Source organism: Halyomorpha halys, unplaced genomic scaffold (genome assembly GCF_000696795.3).
Source record: "Halyomorpha halys isolate HHAL.00 unplaced genomic scaffold, Hhal_1.1 Scaffold209.1, whole genome shotgun sequence".
Taxonomy (NCBI): Eukaryota; Metazoa; Arthropoda; class Insecta; order Hemiptera; family Pentatomidae; genus Halyomorpha; species Halyomorpha halys.
The window spans coordinates 1,689,221-1,699,824 of record NW_027115831.1 but is presented as its reverse complement, the minus strand read 5'-3'; the positions used below and the strand labels follow the sequence as shown (position 1 = coordinate 1,699,824).

At 30.7% G+C, this 10,604-nt stretch overlaps 1 long non-coding RNA gene across 1 annotated transcript in view; it reads right to left on the bottom strand.

Moving 5' to 3' along the window:
- Positions 1-8,658, bottom strand: part of LOC136797123 (uncharacterized) — a 17,307-nt gene extending 8,649 nt beyond the window's left edge. Inside the window, exons 1-2 of the long non-coding RNA XR_010844954.1 lie at positions 8,581-8,658; positions 7,960-8,001 (exon numbers count right to left, since the gene is read on the bottom strand). This is a non-coding gene — a long non-coding RNA (uncharacterized lncRNA). The remainder of the gene's footprint in view (positions 1-7,959; positions 8,002-8,580) is intronic.
- Positions 8,659-10,604: the final 1,946 nt, after the last annotated feature.

Below are 10,604 nucleotides of genomic sequence, written 5' to 3'. Positions count from 1 at the left end.
ATTCCTTAATATCAACTATTGCTATTAAATCAGTTCACATATTCTAGTATGGATGTAATGTTTAGGAATGTTTCCAAGAGGTCAGTCAGTATGCGTAGGCAAACATCACTTTCATTGTGAATTACACACTCTATAGCCACATCGTTGAAAACCATTGAAGTAGGGGCAGGATTTCAATGCAATTGTGTAATTTATTCCTTTCTGTAACGCTTTTATCATATTGCCTATCCAGTTCACAATCCATGGAGTAAATTATTCAAATTAAATACAGAATAAAAAGTTGTGTGGTAAAAAAAAGTATTTCGGGCAAAATTATATAATTTCTATTTTAATTGAGTACAAAAGAATTTTTGGAACCCGATTCTTCATACCGTACACAGAGAGATATAGTACGATATACGCAAAATACAAGTGATAAATATTGTTTGAGTTGTATTAAACGTTGATCTTTGTTGACTTCGAAACAATCTCTCTAGAAGATGCTTCATTGCAATTAAATACGTTCATTAATACCGCAGTTAACTCGGATTCCCACTCCGCCTCGAGCTCTTTATTTTTCCGTCTGACTTTGTAGAGGTTGACAATTTCAGTTTTATTATAAAGTTGTGAGTATTTAGCACCAGCGTACTTTAATTCAAACAAGATCTGATTACATTTAAATAAAATACAATTATAAACTAAACAGTAAAGTTGATGTTTGTAGCATTTGGGTGTTTTATGTGGAATTTTAAACATTTAGGATTTGTATCGCGCAGTTGTAGGTTACTCAATTTTTTACAACACGAAAACAATTTAAAATCACACTAAAGTTAAACTTAAATAATAATGAGAGAAATTATTTTTAAAATTTGAGTGATAATAACGCCAGTGGTAAAGGCAACTGTCATCATAGGGGACTATACTTACATAACTACGTAAAAGCTTTGAGGTAGGTTGACAACTAATCATTCTCTAATGTTGGTAAAGCTACATACATAAGTCTTAAATTCAGGGTTTTTTTTTGTTTGAGCAGGATAAAGTTTGTAAATCCATAAAAATGTCTACAATCTTTAATTTTCTGTTAAAATTAAAGAATAATATGATTTCGAACGCTTAGGTAATCCTTTATGACTTAAAATTAATTTAAACCAGGTTACAATATATACAATATAAAAAATACACATGTTTACCAGAACGTATGAGTACTAAGTGGTAATAAGTAACTCATTAAACAATCGTAAAACTATCATTTAATAATTTAATCTATTATATATAATACTATGAATCGATGATTAACCCATTCCGATAAGAGAAATGTCTGTGTGATTGAGCTATAGCTCTGCCGATATCTGTCCCGAAAAGAATACCTGTCAACATAGGGACACTTCTCCCAGCTGGTTAATGGATACAAGAAGTTGAAGGGACAGAAACTACTAAACCAGGTAAAGGCCGAAAAAGATCACAGTGAATTGGGTTCCCACCCCCTCTCAGGGTCTAGGGGAGAGGGTTACCTTATGGGCGTAGTAACTAATAGCCAATGAGGAAAAAGATTCCAAAAAGGTGACGCCCCTAAAACAGGTGGGGGGAAAGGGACTCGACAACGAAAAAGTACACAGACACACAGAATAGGGCAGACTGCTGAGAGAGTAGGATGGACATCGACGAGAAGAAGACCTAAGAAGGGCTAATCAGACATGGAACACCATGACATATATCACCCAACCCAGCGGCTATTCATAGACATATTAGGTAATAATTTATAATGTAATTATTATGTTTATAGCAAATCATATTTATCTGAATCTTTTCAATCATTTATTAAATGGAAATAAATACTTTTAAATTACTGTACAATCATATCACTCAATACCACTCCTAATTATATTATATTAGTTCCAATGATAAGAATATATTATGAATATAAAGATATAACTGGTAAACTGGTGAACACAAAAGCCTTTCGAAGAGAATAATAATATTATAATTTTAATTTTAATTCAATAATAATAGTTTTGGAAGACTCAAATAGTTTTAATTAATAAATATATATATGCATAATTGTCTTCAGCAATTATCCTGGCAACCCGATCAACGAAAGGTATAAATAGCAATAAATATAGTATAAATATAAACATATAAGTATAAATATAAGAATATTGTAGTGACGAAAATATCATAGACTTAACTAATTGAGGTAAAGTTAAAAGAGACTAAAACTTGCCCATACAATAAGAATAACCCATTAATGTAATTTGTTGATTACATACAGACCGAGAAAATTCATTCATATGCGGTTTAATGAACGATTTATGTGCTTCATTCGTTAAAACACACACACTTTGAACCTTGAGCCTAAAACGCTTTTAAATAATGAATAAACCAACCAATTTATTTTAATGAACAAAAGTGGAAATTTATTAAATCGTGTTGTCAAAGAGGACCATATATTCGTAATTTACAAATGGAACATGGTTGAGGCAAATCCTGTTACAGAGATACACGGATTATAACTTCAATCAAGAAGGACCTTCAATTCACAAAGCTTTATTTTTACGATGGATATGAAAAGGTGTTAATTTACATATTATTCTACACAAGCGTATGTAATAACCGAATACATAAAAGTATTACAAAATAAATCTAATCCTATCTGAAAACCTATGTTAAACTCGTTTATTTATTATATTGAATAGCTTGTTGTATTTCATTGATTAATGTTTCGGTATTATGGCATCAAATTATTATGACTGAAAATGGATTTCTGACCATCGCAGCCAGGGCGCATTTTCTCAAAATCGGAGGATGACCTGATCCAAGCTCATCCTTCCTTTCTTTTAGACGCCTAAGAGGATTATTGGAGCCTCAAAGCTCAACTCCGTAAGACCAAATAATCTCCAATATTTATGTGAGTGATTGTTTTTTCGTAATAAACTAAAAGTTTAGACCATTTGTCTAGTAAGTGTAGTAATAGTAGCAATAGACGTGCCGCTTCCTGTCTTTTCAGTCTTGTACGGAGGTTCGAAGTTAGTCGTTTATCCAGATGTAGTTATGGTAACTACCGGTTCAAACTTTCATGATGTCACAAACGGGACCTCCCAAACTATGTTTCCACAGACTAATGATGGTAGATGTAGAAATCCCTGATGTAAAATACAATTGGGTCCCTAAAGTTATTATTATATCCTACCAATACGCATGTAGAGATGAGTTCCATACTTTATACTAAAACGGAATATTGAAAAAAAAAGAAGTTATTATTGAAAAGATCCTGAACCATAACCTTTCAACCGATATCAATAGAGTATTGAACTCAAATAAGTAACCCCATATACAAATCACTTTGCATTTTCAACCTATTTAAGCCTGCAACATACTTAACATTTAGGCTAAATTAAAAAAAAAAATAAAGGTGCATTAGCCAGCTAAGAGTAGCAATCCCAAAGCACATCAAAATACACCATGGAAGCAAAATCCTCACTTTGAAGACAAACGAACTCAGCCAATTCTGCAAAAGCTATTTCAATAATAGTTTGTACCATATCCTCATACATTGTCCAACCTTCAAAGAAAATAAAAAATATATCTCAAAGCCACCCAAGTTGAGTGTTTGTGGCTTTAGCGCACTTACTCAGCCTCCACTGGCTCATTACCAGTGATGCGGTGAGAGGGATGCGCTGGGATCTCAAAGAGCCCTGCTCTACCCCTCACAGGGGGGAGGGGGAAGTGGTCTCGGGGACCCTTAGCTGGATAGTGTAAATATTTTATATAATAGTGTAAATGTGAATAGAGATTATTTTTTATTCTATTGTTATTATTATTATTATAGATATTTGTCTTTCTTATCATGTAGATTTATGTTATTTTTATTTATTTATTTTTTTTTATAAATAACCCGACAACTTTGTGGCAGATTGTGATATTTATCAATAAATAAAGTATTGAAATAAAAAAAAAGCCACCCATATCCGTATCCTGCAATATCCAAAATACGTTGAACGTTGACAATGAAGTTAAATTGAATAAACTCTGTTTACATTATAACAGTATGTAATAATGATATGTGTAATATGTGATGAGTAATGTAATGTGGTATGTAAAATGATATGTAATAATAAGAGTATGTAATAAGTTTGGGTCTGTAAGTGACATGTAAGTAGATTTCGAAGCTCAATTCATATTTGTACTTATATTATATTTAATTGATTTAAAATACTTTTGATTATTATCAAATTTAATGTAACGTGGTGAAGCATATTACGTTAATAGTTTTGCATTTCTCAGTCAGTATTATCTTTTGTTTATTATTTTCATAATGGAGCACTTGGCTCAGACTTTGTTATAAAATTGTATTTTATGTAATGAAATTCGTACATGACTTTGTCTTTCACAAATAAATATATAGTTCTAGGTACTGGATATGTTCCAAATAAATAAATAGAGTATTATTAAGCGATACTGTACGGCAGGAAGTCATAGATTTGATGAGATTTATTGGATTTCATTTTGAACGAGTTTCGAGTTTTAATTGTTGTGATATAGGATCAAAGAGATTGTGATACAATTGATAAGGCATTATCGAGTGGAACGAGTAAATGATAGTCGTAATTATTTATTATAATTTTTAATGGACTAACTATTTGTGGATTTGTAGATTGACAGAACTAGTTTTTTATATGTCATGCAATTTAGCTACATTTATACAGAATATAAGTGCTAAAATAAAAAATATCAAATGAAAAGTCGATATTAAATAAACTGGTTATTAAATGTACTAACCAATTTATTCAGTATTGATTTTACGAAAGATTGGGTAAACTTCGAATGCTATGCTTCTAAGTCGTCCTTTTTTCGATAGTTTTACTGTTCTTTCAATTTTTTTTACTAACCCTTTTTTAAAATCCAATTATCTTTTTTTGTTTAAAATTAAAAAACAAATTGCTGAATAGCTTTATTTGTTCTTTAATTAAAGGCCGACATCTCCTTATTTATTAGTCATAGAGATGAGTTTTTTGCAAGGTTTTTGTAGATAAACGTTCACTATCTATTAGGTTTCGTTGGATTTTACGAGTTAGTTTGCATACATAAACTCCTTAACTGGCCACCGATAAAATGCCGCTACGAGGCCGTACATGGTTCAATTTGCATAAATTAACTATCAATTTAAACAAATATTGGCAGTTGTGTGACCCGAACAATGCCGTCCTTGTTAATCGATATAAGCTCCTGTAGGTAGCGTAGAATTTCAGTAATCCTATGACAAAACGATAAACTGAAGGACAAATATTTAGAGACACCGCCATTTTTACTCCATCAGAACTCAGTAGACCACTTATAATTAAAATATCAAAAAAATGGCAAGGCATGTGGAACGAAAGCTCCCCTAGTAAATTAACAGAAATAAAAAATAAAGCAAAATCATGGTCGTCATGATCACCATCTTACCATGGTTAGAGGAAGTTGCTCTAACCCCCTTAAGAATAGGCCACACTGTTCTCACACACTCACAACTGATTGCAATACTACAACCATTAAAATGCCACTATTGTTAGAAAGCTAAAGTCACATTTGTATTTAAATTTTTAAAAGCGCATCGCCTCCTTTCTAAATGATAGCTTTTCATAGATTTTAATACATACATACATATTTTAAACGTTGCAATCATGTACATGTGTGCATCAGTGAATGCCTGTGTGAATCTTTATAATTACAACAATCTATAGGCCCTGATGACCAAAAGGATTTACGCCTTTAAACAAGATCGATGCAGCTTTTACCGCTTCTGAAGCCATCCCACTTTCTTTTTTACTTTTCATCTAGATACTTTACAATCCTATGATTTATAATAATTGTAAGAACTTGGCATAGAGAGTATTCTTTTTTTCTTACCTCCTCAAATGAATAATAAAAAACATTTACATATATACAAATGGTAATGCTATATATATCGTATATATACCGGCTATATTTTCATCTTTTTTTTTATTAATTTAAGTGTTTCGACCACTCGGGCCATTTACACTTGATTTACAAATTTGATTACAATTGGCATGTTCATACAGTAGAAATACAAATACAATTGAAATTACAAGATGAGAAATTTACATACATACATGATATACAATGACAGTTGAAATTACAAAGTGGGAAATTTACAATCACAATTACCATTACATGTTAACAATTACAATTTACACTTCACAAACTTATTACTGTTGTGGAGAATTCTCTGATCATTTCCTGTACCCATAAAAAGAATCGGTGAGACTCCAGAGCAACCCAGTAAGAATGTGCCCAACAGCGAGAACACTTCAGCAGCAGCAACACATCGGTTTTATATTTTCATCTTATGTTGCCGGATGGCATTATAAGAATGGTTGGCGGGTCCGCTGAAGGCGGTTTATCAGGTATGGCACATGTTTGCATAGAGAGTAATACAATTCCTCACCAATTATGGCAGTACAATAAATCTTATATTTTGAAAATCTTTACAATTATTCCCCTCCGCCAATTAGTAAGAATCTTTTAATCCCATATTTTTAACTAATAGTAGTAATATAAGCATGTTCAGGTTGATTTTGATAACTTTTGGGGAATGCCGTCAGAACGTGGTGCTATTCTTTTTTTTATTTCCATCAGAGCATCCAAAATTTCTTCCTTATTCGGGGGATCAATGCAGATTTCAGTGAAATTATTATTTGAGGATTATACGATTCACTCCTTAGTGCAAATAAATAATTGAAGGGTTGATTTGGATAGTTAAGTTATTAAAGCTGGTTTTTTCTATTACATTGGTCATTCACACGTTATATCAGTTATTTGAAACTAAAACATTCCGTAGAATACTCGGCCCGAAGAAGAATTGTCTGAGCGTGAACGCCATCGAACCTCCAGAATCGCTACACCTTTTTTATTAATTAATCTTTAAATTATTTTGGACATAACTGATCTTAAATCTAAGCTGATAGGTATTATCCAATTACCCTATCGCGTTTGAAGTTGTACACCAATCTTGCGTACGAACAATCAATTACCAAATACTTAAAAACATATTCTAATAAATTTCACACTATAAACAGTTGAGTTATTCTAGTCGACCACTCGCCGACATAAACGAGGAATATAGGAACTAGAAGTGCACTTGAAGCAAGAGTAAGTTGTGTCAATGTTTGTACAATCGTCAAGTCTGCTCACAGACCTTGTGGCATCCCGGTTACACCGACTGAAGTTTATGTTGGCTTAAGGTCTTTGAAGGAGATTCTTCTCATGTTCTAAATAAATTATAAAATGAAGTAGATAAATATATCTAACTTTAATTCAATATAAAAGTTAATATTCGTAATAAAATAAAATTATGATGAATTACAGTTAAACTAGAACGTCATAATTTGAGATAATAATCATATGAGGTTGAAAGAAGTTTCAGACGATAGTTAGGGTCAATTCGATCAATTATTATTTTAAAATCAATCAATAAATTAATATTGATAATAAATTAAGATCAAGAAATCATTCAAAGTAAGTTAGATAAATATTCTTATAGAACTGAATTATCAATTTGTAGCTTTCAAAAGAACAAAAAGAATCAAAACTATAACAATCTTCGAAATTTATGATTAACATGAGAACATTTAAAATTTCGATCTCTGTTTTAGTTAAAAAATATTCAATTAAATATATAAAATTCTCTTGATACTTAACACAACAACAGTATCTCAAGAAAATAACAACACTATTGAGGCTAACATTAGAATTATGTATAAATCGAAATCTATAAAACCCAATTTAAAGAAATTATGAAGAAATCATATGAATTATTTTAGATAGATATTCAAATTTTAATATTCACTTTCATTCATATTTTCTTTTAATCGACATTTAATTATCTATTTATATTTATTTAAACGAATCGAAACTATAACACAACTCGAAAGTTAGGATTATGAATAGAAATATATGGCCAAATATAAGAGAAACACATACCAATGCATCCATATTTTCAACAGAAGAGCTTACGAAACTTACCTGAAAAAAACAACGTAAAAATAAATAATTACAGAATAATAAGATGTCTATTATACATAACATATATAAATACATTTTTTCTTGACTATTAATAAAATGTATTTTTGTGGATCTTGAGCATCATTCAATAAGACAATTATATTGAGGCAACGTTTCGCACCTTTATTGTAAGCAGCACAATGAAAAAACAAACAGATTTTATGAGGAAAAAATGTCTTTAACTGTTTATTTAAAAAAAACAATTTTACTGTGTATAATTTAAAATTAATAACTATTAAACTTAAAATATTATATATTATTAAAAATAAAATATTATTTATTTCAGTGTTTTCTGCATTGCTGTAATACAACTAAGTAGGGGTAAAATGGAGAAAAGTTAATGTGGGTTTGTTTAGGTTTTTCCAAAATTTAACCGTTCTTGCAAACTGCCGTTATTTTTGTTTTCAGTAATTCCGAAAGTATATCACCAGCATTCAAATATCACTAGGGTACAAACTCGTTTCATCATTGTTTACTAATAAACACATCCGAACAATAAAAACTATCACTGAAAACAAATGTAAACAACTCAAAACATACAAAAATATTCCTGAAACACAATTCGTCAAACCACTAGGTTTATGTACCGATAAAGGATATTTTCAATTTAACGATAAATTTTATATCAAAACATTCAGATGTTTTTTAGCCCGATTTTAGCAGATGTTTATATGTATTAGATACAGAAATTCCAAATATCCCATTTTATAATTAATCTAACTCGTCGTTGTTTTTTAATAATTAATTGTTTTTTTTTTGTTTTTTTGTTTTTTTTTTTGCGTAGGACATGACAATGAAACAATATAGATGCGAAACGCCCAATTAATATGGTTTCCTTATTAACTGATCCTCAAAATCCAAAAAATAAATAAATATATATAAAGATCTTCGCTCGCTCAATATAAATATAGACCATCTTTACTAGGTGTGCTTTTTTGCTTGCATGACCACAGCAATAGTCTTAAGAGGATAACCTAACTTTATTCTGCTATATTCCCTGGATTACATACATATGATTCAAATTTTTTAAATTGGTTTTTCAATAGATATAATAGATTAGAAAAAAAAATGATAAATGTTCGTTATATAAGTCATAACTTTGCTGATTTTCAAGTTATATATGTTCATGTTGTAGAGACATTTCTTGAAAAAAAAAACGTTCAGTCTCAGACAAGATAAAAAAAACATTGTGAGAGAGAAAGAAGAGACCTAAAGACGACTGAGTGAAGGTTCCTGATAAGGAGCAGTTTGATAAAAGAGTCTGCCGCTTCGCAACTTGCAGCATCTGGAGCCCATTTACCAACTCTCAAGATATTTCTTAGTTCTCTCTCTCTCTCCTTCTGCATTCTTCAGCAGTTAAATATAAACGGTTACAATTTTTACAGACAGTTGGATCGACTTTCTAAAGAACGTCCCGTAGCTAAAGGGTAGTTAGCTGAACGCTATAGAGAAAGTTTCAAACTTCAAATAGATCAAAATCTGTTGTTGTTAAGTTCGCACTAACTTATTGACAAACAAGAAAATAATTAATTTTATAAATAGAATATTAATGATATTTAATAAGATTAAAATAACTTACTGATTTAAAAAATAACGTTATGAGTTATTTAAATTAAGACCCATTAAAAAAAAGTTGATTTCAGACATTTTTTTTTCTATTTATTTATTGAAATGATACATAATTGTAAAAAAGTACCTATTCGTAACACACTAATAACATTCATTCATAAAAAAAATGTTTGAGGTTACTACTAGGAGTAATAGCTGTGCTAAGGAGTAGTGAAGATGCACAAATTGTGACATGATTTCCCATATGAAATTATGAGGTTTAAAGTACATGAATATGGGACAGTGGTCCCGAAACGTTGTACCATGTCATGATAATTTAATAAAAATTTCATTAAACTGAAAGTCATTAACCTCAACATTTTTTTTTTATGAATTGACTCACCAGACTTCCTATAGAGATAATCCAGAACATTTATTCATTGGGCCTCGATGGCCATCTTTTTTTTAGGCACCTCGGAGGATTGCCAGGAATAGAAGAGAAAAGAAGGTTAAATAGTTGTAGTTTCATGTGGTCAAAAAGTTCAAAATGAAAATATTGATATCTCGTTCGGGATAGATCGTCTGAATATAGAGCATTATATCCTCTATAAATGCTTTTATTTGTGACAAAGTGAGGATCATTGAGGATTTCACAAGGATTTTGGATTGTAAGGATTGGATACGAGAGGAATTCGAAGGTTTAGTGAAGCCCCAAAGCTTCCAACTCCATATGACCAGATTGGCCTTATCACAGCCATCTAGATCAGTCTTTTTTAATAGATTTGAGGGTTAGAACGTTTGTCTCGTAAGTGCTGTAATAGTCAGAGTCGACGTGCAGTTTTCTGTCGTTTCAGTCTTGGGTGAGGATTCCAAGTTAGTCGTTTTTCCTATATGTATACCAAAGTAGCTGATAGACAAAATAATTAAATAAAGTAAATATAAATATAACAGACATCAATATATTTTTATATTAAGGATTCGTTAGCTCGATTAATAACTTAACCAAAAATAATCAT